Source organism: Mesocricetus auratus, unplaced genomic scaffold, assembly GCF_017639785.1.
Source record: "Mesocricetus auratus isolate SY011 unplaced genomic scaffold, BCM_Maur_2.0 Super-Scaffold_4256, whole genome shotgun sequence".
In the NCBI taxonomy this organism is placed as follows: Eukaryota; Metazoa; Chordata; class Mammalia; order Rodentia; family Cricetidae; genus Mesocricetus; species Mesocricetus auratus.
Window position 1 is genome coordinate 134,077,628 of NW_024429182.1, and position 15,743 is coordinate 134,093,370.

Here is a 15,743-nt window from a genome sequence, read left to right on the forward strand (position 1 = left end):
CCTAACCCTAAACCTAAACCTAAGCCTAACCCTAACGCTAAACCTAACCATAACCCTAACCCTAACCCTAACCCTAACACTAACGTTAAACCTAACCCTAAACCTAAACCTAATACTAACCCTAACACTAACCAAAACCCTAAATCTAAACGAAACCCTAACCCTAACCTTAACCCTAACAATAGGCCTAACACTAACCCAAATCTAACCCTGACCCTAACCTTCACCCTGAAACCTGAAACCTGAAACTCACCCTAACCCTAACCCTATCCCTAACCTTAACCCTAACCCTGAACCTAACCCTTACCATCAACCTAATCCTAACCCTAACTCTAACCCTAACCATAACCCTAACCCAAACCTTAACCCTAACGCTAAGCCTTACCCTAACAGTAACCCTAACCCTAACCCTAAGCCTAAGCCTAACCCTAACTCTAACCCAACCTTAACCCTGAACCTGAAACATGAACCTCACCCTGATCCTACCCTGAACCCTTTCCCTAACCCTAAACCTCACCCTAACCATCAACCTAACCCTAACCCTAACTCTAACCCTAACTCTAACCCTAACACTAAACCTAAAACTAACCCTAAGCCTAACGCTAACACTAACCATAACCCTAACCCTAACCTTAACCCTTACCCTAAACCTAACCCAAACCGTAACACTAAACTTAACCGAATCCCTAAACCTAACACTAAACCTAACCCTAACCCTAACACTAACACTAACCCTAACACTAACACTAATCATAACACTAATGCTAACCCCAACACAAACCCTAACACTAAAGCTAACCCTAACCCTAAACATAATGCTAATGATTATCCTAACCCTAACCCTAACCCCACCCTAACCCTACCCTAAACCTAACCCTAACCCTAATCCTAACCCTAACCCTAACCCTAACCCGAACCCTAACCCTAATCCTAACCCTAACCCTAACCATAGCCCTAGACCTAACCCTAAGCCTAACCCTACCCTAACACTAACCGTAACCATAACACCAAACCTACCCTATCCCTAAACCTAACCCTAACCATATGTCTAACCTGAACCCTAACACTAACAATAAGCATAACCCTAATGCTATCCCTAACCTAAACCCTCACAATAAAGCTAACCCTAACGCTAACCCTAACCCTAACCCTAACCATAACCAAAACAAGAAATCTATCCCTAACCCTAACCCAAAAACTAAACCTAAACATAACAATAACCATAACAATAAACCTATCCGTAACCCAAAAACTAACCCTAACCCTAAGGCTAACACTAACCCTGAACCCTGAACCCTAAGCCTAACCCTAACCCTAACCCTAACAGTAATGATAACCCTAACCTTAACCCTAACACTAACCCTAACCCTAAGGATAAACCTAACCCTAACCCTAAACCTAACCCTGACCACAACCCTAACACTAACACTAACCCTAAGGCTAACTCTAACCCTAGCCCTAAACTTGATCCGGACCCAACACTAACCCTAACCATAATCCTAACCCTAACCGTAACACAACACCTAACCCTAACCATAACCCTAACCCCAACCCTAACACTAAACCTCACCCTGAACCTGAACCCTGAACGCTGAATACTTAACCCTAATCCTAACCCTAACGCTGAACCCTGAACTATAAAACTATCCCTAATCCTAACCCTAACACTGACCCTAACACTAATCCAAACCGGAACCCTAACCATGAACCCCGAACCCTGAACACTGAATCCTAACCCTAACCCTTCCCCTAACCATAACCTAACCCTAATCCTATCGCTAACCCTAACCCTAAACCTAACCATAACACTAACCGTAACTCTAAACCTAAACCTAACCCTAACCCTAACCTTAACCCTAACCTTAACCCTAAACCTAACCCTAACCCTAACCCTAAACCTAAACCTAACCCTAACCCTAACACTAACCCTAACCCTAACACTAACCTTAACCCTAACCCTAAACCTACCCTAACCCTAACCCTACCCCTATCCATAACCCTAACTCTAACCCTAACCTTAACCCTGAAACCTGAAACCTGAACGTCACCCTAACCCTAACCCTAACCCTAACCCTAACGCTATCCCTAACACTAAACCTAACCCTAACCCTAATCCTAACCCTAACACTAAACTTAATCCTATCCCTAAACCTAACCCTAAACCTATCGCTCACCCTAACCCTAACCCTAACCCTACCCCTAACCCTAACCCTAACACTAACACTAAGCCTAACCCTAACCCTAACCCTAACCCTAACCCTAAACCTAATGCTAATGATTATCCTAACCCTAACCCTAACCCTAACCCCACCCTAACCCTACCCTAACCCTAACCCTAACCATAACCCTAACCCTAAACCTAAACTTAACCCTTACCCTAAACCTAACCCAAACCGTAACACTAACCTTAACCGAATACCTAAACCTAACCCTAAACCTAACCCTAATCCTCACCCTAACCCTAACACTAACACTAACCATAACACTAATGCTAACCCCAACCCAAACCCTAACACTAAGGCTAACCCTAACCCTAAACCTAATGCTAATGATTATCCTAACCCTAACCCTAACCCTAACCCCACCCTAACCCTACCCTAACCCTAACCCTAACCCTAATCCTAACCCTAAACCTAACCCTAACCCGAACCCTAACCCTAATCCTAACCCTAACCCTAACCATAGCCCTAGACCTAACCCTAAGCCTAACCCTACCCTAACACTAACCCTAACCATAACACCAAACCTACCTATCCCTAAACCTACCCCTAACCATATGTCTAACCTGAACCCTAACACTAACAATAAACATAACCCTAATGCTAACCCTAACCTAAACCCTCACAATAAAGCTAACCCTAACGCTAACCCTAACCATAACCATAACCAAAACAATAAATCTATGCCTAACCCTAACCCTAACCCTAACCCAAAAACTAAACCTAAACATAACAATAAACATAACAATAAACCTATCCGTAACCCAAAAACTAACCCTAACCCTAAGGCTAACACTAACCCTGAACCCTGAACCCTAAGACAAACCCTAACCATAACCCTAACCATCAGCCTAACCCTAACCCTAACCCTAACAGTAATGATAACCTTAACTTTAACCCTAACACTAACCCTAACCCTAAGGCTAACCATAACCCTAACCCTAAACCTAATCCTGACCACAACCCTAACACTAACACTAACCCTAAGGCTAACTCTAACCCTAACCCTAAACCTGATCCGGACCCAACACTAACCCTAACCATAATCCTAACCCTAACCATAACACAACACCTAACCCTAACCATAACCCTAACCCCAACCCTAACCCTAACCCTAACCTTGAAACCTAACCCTAACACTAAACCTCAAACTGAACGTGAACCCTGAACGCTGGACCCTTAACCCTAATCCTAACGCTAACGCTGAACCCTGAACTATAAACCTATCCCTAATCCTAACCCTAACTCTGACCCTAACACTAATCCAAACCGGAACCCTAACCATGAACCCCGAACCCTGAACACTGAATCCTAACCCTAACCCTTCCCCTAACCATAACCTAACCCTAACCCTATCGCTAACCCTAACCCTAAACCTAACCATAACATTAACCGTAACTCTAAACCTAAACCTAACCCTAACCCTACCCCTAACCCTAACCCTAAACCTAACCCTAACCCTAACCCTAAACCTAACCCTAACCCTAACACTAACCATAACCCTAACACTAACCCTAACCCTAATCCTAAACCTTCCCTAACCCTAACCCTAACCCTATCCATAACCCTAACTCTAACCCTAACCTTAACCCTGAAACCTGAAACCTGAACGTCACCCTAACCTTAACCATAACCCTAACGCTATCCCTAACACTAAATCTAACCCTAACTCTAATCCTAACCTTAACACTAAACCTAACCCTATCCCTAAACCTAACCCTAAACCTATGGCTCACCCTAACCCTAACACTAACACTAACCGTAACCCTAATGCTAACCCTAACCCAAATCATAACACTAAATGTAATGCTCACCCTAAACCTAACGCTAATTATTATCCTAACCCCAACCCTAACCCTAAACCTAACCCTAACCCTAACACTAACCCTAACCCTAACCCTAACCCTAACCCTAACACTAACCCTAACCCTAAACCTAACCCTGACCCTAACCCTAACACTAACCCTAACCCTAAACCTCACCCTAACCCTAACCCTAACCCTAACCCTAAACCTAACCCTAACCCTAACACTAACCCTAACCCTAACCCTAACCCTAACCCTAACACTAACCCTAACCCTAAACCTAACCCTGACCCTAACCCTAACACTAACCCTAACCCTAAACCTCACCCTAACCCTAACCGTAACCATAACACTAAAACTAAACCTACACCTAACCCTAACCCTAACTGCAACCCTAACCCTAACCCTAACCCTAACTGTAACACTAAACCTAACTCTATCCCTAAATCAAACCCTAAACCTAATCATAACCTAAACCTAAACCTAACCATAACACTAACCCTAACTCTAACCATAACCCTAACCCTAACCCTAACATTAACCCTAAACCTAAACCTAACCCTAACCCTAACCCTTACCATAACACTAAACCTAACCAAATCCCTAAACCTAACCCTAAACCTAAACCTAACACTATCCTTAAAACTACACTTAACACTATCCCTAAACCTAACCCATAACTATTGCTAACCCTAACCCTAACACAAACACTATCCATAACCATAATGCTAACCATAACCCAATGCCTAACAGTAAAGCTAACCCTAACCACAACACCAACCGTAACCCTAAGGCTAACCATAACCCTAACCATAAACCTGACCCCGAACCTAACCCTAACCATAACCCTAATCCTAAATCTAACCCTAACCCTAACACTAACCCTAATCCTACCCTAACCCTAACCCTAACCCTAACCCTAACCTTAACCCTGAAAGCAGAAAACTGAACCTCACCCTAACCCTAACCCTAACCCTAAACCTAACCCTAACCCTAGCCCTAACCCTACCCTAACCCTAACCCTAACCATAGCCCTAGCCCTAACCCTAACCCTAACCCTAAACCTAACCCTAACCTTAACACTAAAACTAAACCTACACCTAACACTAACCCTAACTGTAACCCTAACCCTAACCCTAACTGTAACACTGAACCTAATCCTATCCCTATACCTAACGCTAAATCTCACCCTAAACCGAAACCTAAACCTAACCCCAATGCTAACCCTAACCCTAACCAAAACCCTGTACCTAACCCTAACCCTAACCCTAAACCTAACCCTAAACCTAACCCTAAACCTAACCCTACACCTAACACTAACCCTAACCCTAACCCTATCCCTAACTCTAACCCTAACACTAACCCTAACCCTAACCATCACCCTAACCCTAACCCTATCCCTAACCCTAACCCTAACCCTAACCATCACCCTAACCCTAACCCTAACTCTAAACCTAACGATGACCCTAACCCTACCCATAACCCTAACCCTAACCCTAACCCTAAACTGAAACGGAAACCTAACCCTAATGCTAACCCTAACCCTAACCAAAACCCTATCCCTAACCCTAACCCTAATGTTAAATCTAACCCTAAACCTAACACTAACCCTAACCATAACACTAAACCTAGCAGAATCCCTAAACCTAACCCTATACCTAACCCTAAACCTAACCCTAACCCTAACCCTAAACATAACCAAAAACCAAACCCTAAACCTAATCCTAACCCTAACCCTAACCCTAACCCTAACCCTATCCCTAACCCTAACCCTAACCCTAACCCTAACCATCACCCGAAACCTAACCTAACTCTAACCCTAACGCTGACCCCAACACTACCCATAACCCTAACCCTTACCCTAACCCTAACATTAACCCTTACCCTAAACCTAACCCTAACCCTAACCGTAACACTAAACCTAACCGAATCCCTTAACCAAACCCTAACCCTAACCCTAACCCTCACCCTAACCCTAACCATAACACTAAACTTAACCGAATCCCTAAACCTAAACGTAAACCTAACCCTTACAATAACCCTAACCCTAACCCTAACCCAAACCCTAACCCTAAACCTAACCCTAATCCTAACCCTAACCCTAAACCTAACCCTAACCCTAACCATAGCTCTAGCTCAAACCCTAACCCTAACCCTAACCCTAATCCTAACCGTAACACTAAGCCTAACCTATTCCTAAACCTAACCCCGGCCATATGACTAACCTGAACTCTAACACTAACCCTAACAATAACCCTCATTCTAACCCTAACCTAAACACTCAACTAAAGCTAACCCTAACCCTAACCATAACAATAACCATAATCATAACAATAAATCTAACCCTAACCCTAACCCTAACCATAAAAATAACCATAACAATAAACCTATCCTTAACCATAACCTAACCCTAATGCTAATCCTAACCCTGAACCCTAAACCCTAACACGAACCCTAACCCTAACCCTAACCGTAACCCTAACCCTGACCTTGTACCCTGAACCCTGAAACCTAGCCCTAACCCTAACCCTAACCTAACCCTAACACTAACACTAACCCTAAAACTATCCCTGAAACCTGAACACTGACCCCACCCTAAACCTAACCCTAACCCTAACCCTAACCCTATCCCTAACATTAACGTAACCCTAACCCTAATCGTAAACTGCACCCTAACCCTAACACTAAACCTAACCCTATCCTTAAAACTAACCCTAGATTTTTCGCTAAACCTTACCAAAACACTAACATTAACCATAACCCTAATGCTAACCCTAATACTAACCCTAACACTAACCCTAACCCTAAGGCTAACCCTAACCCAATCCTTAACAATACACCTAACACTATCCCTAAACCTAACCCATACCTACCTCTAACCCTAACCCTAACACAAGCACTATCCATAACCATAATGCTAACCCTAAACCAATCCCTAACAGTAAAGCTAACCCTAACCCTAAACCTAAAGCTATTGATTATCCTAACCCTAACCCTGACACTAACCCTAACCATAAGGCTAACCCTAACCCTAACCCTAAATCTGACCCCGACCCTAACTCTAAACCTAACCATAACCATAACCCTAACCGTAACACAACACCTAACCCAAACTCTAACCCTAACCCCAACCCTAACCCTAACACTAAACCTAACCTTGAACCCTAACCCTGAAACTAAACCTAACCCTAAACCTGAACCCTGAACGGTGAACCATGAACCCTCATCCTAACCCTAACCCTGAACCCTGAACCCTAACCCTGAACCCTAATCCTAACCCTAATCCTAAACCTAACCCTAACCCTAACCATGAACGCTTAACACTGAACACTGAATCCTAACCATAACCCTTCCCCTAACCATAACCTAACCATAACCCTAAAATTAACCCTAACCCTAAACCTAAACCTAACCCTAACCCTAAACCTAACCCTAACCCTAATACTAACCCTAACCCTAAACCTAAACTTAACCCTAACCCCAACCCTACCCTAACCCTAACACTAACCCTAATCCTAACGATAACCCTAACTCTAACCCTAACCTTAACCCTGAAACCTTAAACCTGAACCTCATCCTAACCTTAACCCTAAACCTAACCCTATCCCTAACCCTAACCCTAAGCATAACCCTAATCCTAACTGAAACACTAAACCTAACCCTATGCCTAAAACTAACCCTAAACCTATCGCTCATCCTAACCCTAACACTAACACTTACCATAAACCTAATGCTAACCCTAAGCCAAACCATAACCCTAACCCTAACACTAACGTTAACCCTAACCCTAAACCTAACCTAACCCAAACCCTAACCCTAACCGTAACACTAAACTTAACCGAATCCCAAAACCTAACCCTAAACCTAACCCTCACCCTAACCCTAACACTAACACTAACACTAACCATAACACTAATGCTAACCAGAACCAAACCCTAACCCTAAAGCTAACCTTAACACTAAACCTAACCCCTACCCGAACCCTAACTTTAAACCTAATCCTAACCCTAACCCTAACCCTAAACATAACCCTAACCCTAACCCTAAACCTAACCCTCACTTTAACCCTAACCCTCAACCTAACCTAACCCTAACCCTAACCATAACACTAAACCTAAAACTAACCCTAACCCTAACGCTAAACCTAACCCTAACCATAACCCTAACCTTAACCCTTACCCTAAACCTAACCCTAACCCTAACCCTAGCCTAACTGTCACACTAATCTTAACCGAATCCCTAAACCTAACCCTAAACCTAATCGTAACCCTCACCCTAAATCTAAACCCTAACACTAACCATAACACTAATACTAACCGCAACCATAACTCTAACACTAAAGCTAACCCTAACCCTAACACTAATGATTATCCTAACCCTAACCCTAACCCTAAACCTACCCTAACCCTAACACTAACACTAACCCTAACGATAACCCTAAATCTAACCCTAACCTTAATCCGGAAACCTGAAATCTGAATCTCACCCTAACCCTAACCCTATCCCTAACCCTAACCCTAAACCTATGGCTCATCCTAACCCTAACACTAACACTAACCATAACCCTAGTGCTAACCCTAACCAAAACCATAACCCTAACCCTAACACTAACGTTAACCCTAACTCTAATCCTAACCTAACCCTCACACTAACCCTAACACTAACAGTAACACTAACCATAACACTAATGCTAACCAGAACCAAACCCTAACACTAAAGCTAACCCTAACCCTAACGCTAACACTAACCTTAACCCTGAAACCTGAAACCTGAACCTCACCATAACCTTAACCCTAACCCTAACCCTATCCCTAACTCTAAACCTAACCGTAACACTAAACTTAACCGAATCCCTAAACCTAACCCTAAACCTAACCCTAACCCTCACCCTAACTCTAACACTAACACTAACACTAACACTAACCATAACACTAATGCTAACCAGAACCAACCCTAACACTAAAACTAACTGTAACACTAAACCTAACCCCTACCCCGACTCTAACTTTAAACCTAATCCTAACCCTAACCCTAACTCTAACCATAAACCTAAACATAACCCTAACCCTAACCCTAACCCTAACGTTAACCCTAACCCTAAACCTAACCTAACCCTAACCCTAACCCTAACCATAACACTAAACCTAAAACTAACCCTAACCCTAACCCTAACCCTAACCGTAACACTAATCTTAACTGAATCCCTAAACCTAACCCTAAACCTAATCCTAACCCTCACCCTAACACTAACCCTAACACTAACACTAACCATAACACTAATACTAACCCCAACCTAAACCCTAACACTAAAGCTAACCCTAACCCTAACGCTAATGATTATCCTAACCCTAACCCTAACCCTAACCCCACCCTAACCCAAACACTAACACTAACCCTAACGATAACCCTAACACTAACCCTAACCTTAACCCTGAACCCTGAAATCTGAATCTCACCCTAACCCTAACCCTAACCCTATCCCTAACCCTAACCCTAATCCTAACCGTAACACTAAACCTAACCCTATCCCTAAACCTAACCCTAACCCTATGGTTCATCCTAACCCTAACACTAACCCTAACCATAACCCTAACCCTAACCCTAACACAAACCATAACCATAACCCTAGTGCTAACCCTAACCAAAACCATAACCCTAACCCTAACACTAACACTAACGTTAACCCTAACCCTAAACCTAACCTAACCCTCACCCTAACCATAACACTAACCCTAACGCTAACCCTAACCCTAACCTTAACCCTTACCCTAAATCTAACCCTAACCCAAACACTAACTGTAACACTAATCTTAACCGAATCCCTAAACCTAACCCTAACCTAACCCTAACCCTCACCCTAATCCTAACACTAACACTAACACTAACCATAACACTAATGCTAACCCCTACCCAAACCCTAACACTAAAGCTAACCCTAACCCTAACGCTAATGATTATCCTAACCCTAACCCTAACCCTAACCCTAACTCTAACTCTTACCCTAACCCTAACACTAACCCTAAACCTAACCCGAACCCTAACACTAACACTAACACTAACCATAACACTAATGCTAATCCCAACCCAAACCCTAACACTAAAGCTAACCCTAACCCTAAAGCTAATGATTATCCTAACTCTAACCCTAACCCTAACCCTAACCCTAACCCTCACCCTAAACCTAACGCTAACCCTAACCCTAACACAAAACCTAACGCTAACCCAAACCCTCACCCTAACCCTAACCCTACCCTAACCCTAACCCTCACACTAAACCTAACCCTAACCCCAACCCTACCCTAACCCTAACACTAACCCTAATCCTAATGATAACCCTAACTCTAACCCTAACCTTAACCCTGAAACCTGAAACCTGAACCTCACCCTAACCTTAACCCTAAACCTAACCCTATCCCTAACCCTAACCCTAACCATAACCCTAATCCTTACTGAAACACTAAACCTAACCCTATGCCTAAAACTAACCCTAAACCTATCGCTCATCCTAACCCTAACACTAACACTAACCATAACCCTAATGCTAGCCCTAAGCCAAAACATAACCCTAACCCTAACACTAACGTTAACCCTAACCCTAAACCTAACCTAACCCAAACCCTAACCCTAACCGTAACACTAAACTTAACAGAATCCCTAAACCTAACCCTAAACCTAACCCTCACCCTAACCCTAACACTAACACTAACACTAACCATAACACTAATGCTAACCAGAACCAAACCCTAACCCTAAAGCTAACCATAACACTAAACCTAACCCCTACCCGAACCCTAAAGTTAAACCTAATCCTAACCCTAACCCTAACGCTAACCCTAACCCTAAACATAACCCTAACTCTAACCCGAAACCTAACCCTGACTTTAACCCTAACCCTCAACCTAACCTAACCCTGACCCTAACCATAACCATAACACTAAACCTAAAACTAACCCTAAGCCTAACGCTAAACCTAACCCTAACCATAAACCTAACCTTAACCCTTACCCTAAACCTAACCCTAACCCTAACCCTAGCCTAACCGTAACACTAATCTTAACCGAATCCCTAAACCTAACCCTAAACCTAATCCTAACCCTCACCCTAAACCTAACCCTAACACTAACCATAACACTAATACTAACCGCAACTAAACCCTAACACTAAAGCTAACCCTAACCCTAACGCTAATGATTATCCTAACCCTAACCCTAACCCTACCCTAACCCTAACACTAACCCTAACCCTAACGATAACCCTAAATCTAACCCTAACCTTAACCCTGAAACCTGAAATCTGAATCTCACCCTAACCCTAACCCTAACCCTAACACTAACGTTAACCCTAACTCTAAACCTAACCTAACCCTAACCCTAACCCTAACCGTAACACTAAACTTAACCGAATCCCTAAACCTAACCCTAACCCTCACCCTAACCCTAACACTAACAGTAACACTAACCATAACACTAATGCTAACAAGAACCAAACCCTAACACTAAAGCTAACCCTAACCCTAACGCTAACACTAACCTTAACCCTGAAACCTGAAACCTGAACCTCACCATAACCTTAACCCTAACCGTAACCCTATCCCTAACCCTAACCCTAACCGTAACACTAAACTTAACCGAATCCCTAAACCTAACCCTAAACCTAATCCTAACCCTCACACTAACCCTAACACTAACAGTAACACTAACCATAACACTAATGCTAACCAGAACCAAACCCTAACACTAAAGCTAACCCTAACCCTAACGCTAACACTAACCTTAACCCTGAAACCTGAAACCTGAACCTCACCATAACCTTAACCCTAACCGTAACCCTATCCCTAACTCTAAACCTAACCGTAACACTAAACTTAACCGAATCCCTAAACCTAACCCTAAACCTAACCCTAACCCTCACCCTCACCCTAACCCTAACACTAACACTAACACTAACACTAACACTAACACTAACCATAACACTAATGCTAACCAGAACCAACCCTAACACTAAAACTAACTGTAACACTAAACCTAACCCCTACCCCGACTCTAACTTTAAACCTAATCCTAACCCTAACCCTAACTCTAACCATAAACCTAACCATAACCCTAACCCTAACCCTAACGTTAACCCTAACCCTAAACCTAACCTAACCCTAACCCTAACCCTAACCATAACACTAAACCTAAAACTAACCCTAACCCTAACCCTAACCCTAACCGTAACACTAATCTTAACTGAATCCCTAAACCTAACCCTAAACCTAATCCTAACCCTCACCCTAACACTAACCCTAACACTAACACTAACCATAACACTAATACTAACCCCAACCTAAACCCTAACACTAAAGCTAACCCTAACCCTAACGCTAATGATTATCCTAACCCTAACCCTAACCCTAACCCTAACCCCACCCTAACCCAAACACTAACCCTAACCCTAACGATAACCCTAACACTAACGCTAACCCTAACCCTATCCCTAACCCTAACCCTAATCCTAACCGTAACACTAAACCTAACCCTATCCCTAAACCTAACCCTAACCCTATGGCTCATCCTAACCCTAACACTAACCCTAACCATAACCCTAACCCTAACCCTAACCCAAACCATAACCATAACCCTAGTGCTAACCCTAACCAAAACCATAACCCTAACACTAACACTAACACTAACGTTAACCCTAACCCTAAACCTAACCTAACCCTCACCCTACCCATAACACTAACCCTAACGCTAACCCTAACCCTAAACTAACCCTAACCCAAACACTAACTGTAACACTAATCTTAACCGAATCCCTAAACCTAACCCTACCTAACCCTAACCCTCACCCTAATCCTAACACTAACAATAACACTAACACTAACCAAAACACTAATGCTAAGCCCTACACAAACCCTAACACTAAAGCTAACCCTAACCCTAACGCTAATGATTATCCTAACCCTAACCCTAACCCTAACTCTAACTCTAACCCTAACCCTAACTCTAACCCTAAACCTAACCCAAACCCTAACACTAACACTAACACTAACCATAACACTAATGCTAATCCCAACCCAAACCCTAACACTAAAGCTAACCCTCACCCTAACCCTAACGCTAATGATTATCCTAACTCTAACCCTAACCCTAACCCTAACCCTAACCCTCATCCTAAACCTAACGCTAACCCTAACCCTAACACAAAACCTAACGCTAACCCAAACCCTCACCCTAACCCTAACCCTACCCTAACCCTAACCCTAACCCTAACCCTAACCCTCACCCTAAACCTAACCCTAACCCCAACCCTACACTAACCCTAACACTAACCCCAATCCTAATTATAACCCTAACTCTAACCCTAACCTTAACACTGAAACCTGAAACCTGAACCTCACCCTAACCTTAACCCTAAACCTAACCCTATCCCTAACCCTAACCCTAACCATAACCCTTATCCTAACTGAAACACTAAACCTAACCCTATGCCTTAACCTAACCCTAAACCTATCACTCATCCTAACCCTAACACTAACACTAACCATAAACCTAGTGCTAACCCTAACAAAACCATAACCCTAACCCGAACACTAACGTTAACCCTAACCCTAAACCTAACCTAACCCTTACCCTAACCCTAACCGTAACACTAAACTTAACCGAATCCCTAAACCTAACCCTAAACCTAACCCTCACCCTAACCCTAACACTAACACTAACCATAACACTAATGCTAACCAGAACCAAACCCTAACCCTAAAGCTAACCGTAACACTAAACCTAACCCCTACCCGAACCCTAACTTTAAACCTAAACCTAACCCTAACCCTAACGCTAACCCTAACCCTAAACATAACCCTAACCCTAACCCGAAACCTAACCCTGACTTTAACCCTAACCCTCAACCTAACCTAACCCTAACCCTAACCATAACCATAACACTAAACCTAAAACTAACCTTAACCCTAACGCTAACCCTAACCCTAACCATAAACCTAACCTTAACCCTTACCCTAAACCTAACCCTAACCCTAACCCTAGCCTAACCGTAACACTAATCTTAACCGAATCCCTAAACCTAACCCTAAACCTAATCCTAACCCTCACCCTAAACCTAACCCTAACACTAACCATAACACTAATACTAACCGCAACTAAACCCTAACACTAAAGCTAACCCTAACCCTAACGCTAATGATTATCCTAACCCTAACCCTAACCCTAACCCTACCCTAACCCTAACACTAAACCTAACCCTAACGATAACCCTAAGTCTAACCCTAACCTTAACCCTGAAACCTGAAATCTGAATCTCACCCTAACCCTAACCCTAACCCTAACCCTATACCTATCCCTAACCCTAATCCTAACCGTAACACTAAACCTAACCCTATCCCTAAACCTAACCCTAAATCTATGGCTCATCCTAAACCTAACACTAAACCTAACCCTAACCCTAACCCTACCCCTAACAGTAACCCTAACCCTAACCCTAACCTGCACCCGAACCCTAACACTAAACCTAACCCTATCCCTAAACCTAACCCTATACTTTTCGCTAACCCTTACCATAACACTAACACTAACCATAACCCTAATGCTAACCCTAACCCTAACCCTAACCCTAACACAAACACTATCCATAACCATAATGCTAACCCTAACCCAATCCCTAACAGTAAAGCTAACCCTAACACTAACACTAACCCTAACCCTAAGGCTAACCATAACCCTAACCCTAAACCTGACCCCGACCCTAACCCTAACCCTAACCCTAACCCTAACCTTAACTCTGAAAGCTGAAACCTGAACCTCACCCTAACCCTAACCCTAACCCTAACCCTACCCTAACCCTAACCCTAACTCTAACCATAGCCCTAGCCCTAACCCTAACCCTAACCCTAACCATAAACCTAACCCTAACCCTAACCCTATCCCTACCCTAACCCTAACCCTAACCTTAACCCTGAAAGCTGAAACCTGAACCTCACCCTAACCCTAACCCTAACCCTAACCCCACCCTAACCCTAAACCTAACCCTAACCCTAGCCCTAACCCTAACCCTAACCCTAACCCTAAACCTAACCCTAACCCTAACCCTAACCATCACCCTAACCCTAAACCATAACTCTAACCCTAACGCTGACCCTAACCCTAACCCTAACCCTAACCCTAACCCTAACCCTCACCCTAACATTAACCCTTACCCTAAACCTAACCCTAACCCTAACCCTAACCGTAACACTAAACCTAACCGAATCCCTTAACCTAACCCTGAACCTAACCCTAACCCTCACCCTAACCCTAACACTAACCATAACACTAATGCTAAACCCAACCCAAACCCTAACACTAAAGCTAACCCTAACCCTAACTCTAATGCTAATGATTATCCTAAACCTAACCCTAACTCTAACCCTAACCCTAACCCTAAACCTAAACCTAACGCTAACCCTAACACTAACCATAACCCTAACCCTAACCCTAACCCTATCCTAACCCTAAACCTAACCCTAACCCTAACTGTAACACTAAACGTAACTCTATCACTAAACCTAACCCCTACCCTAACCCTAACCCTAAACCTAAACCTAACCCTAACCCTAACGCTAACCCTAACCCTAACCGTAACCCTAAACTTCACCCTAACCCTAACGTTAACCGCAACCCTAAACCTAACCTAACACTAACCCTAACCGTAACACCAAACTTAACCTATCCCTAAACCTAAA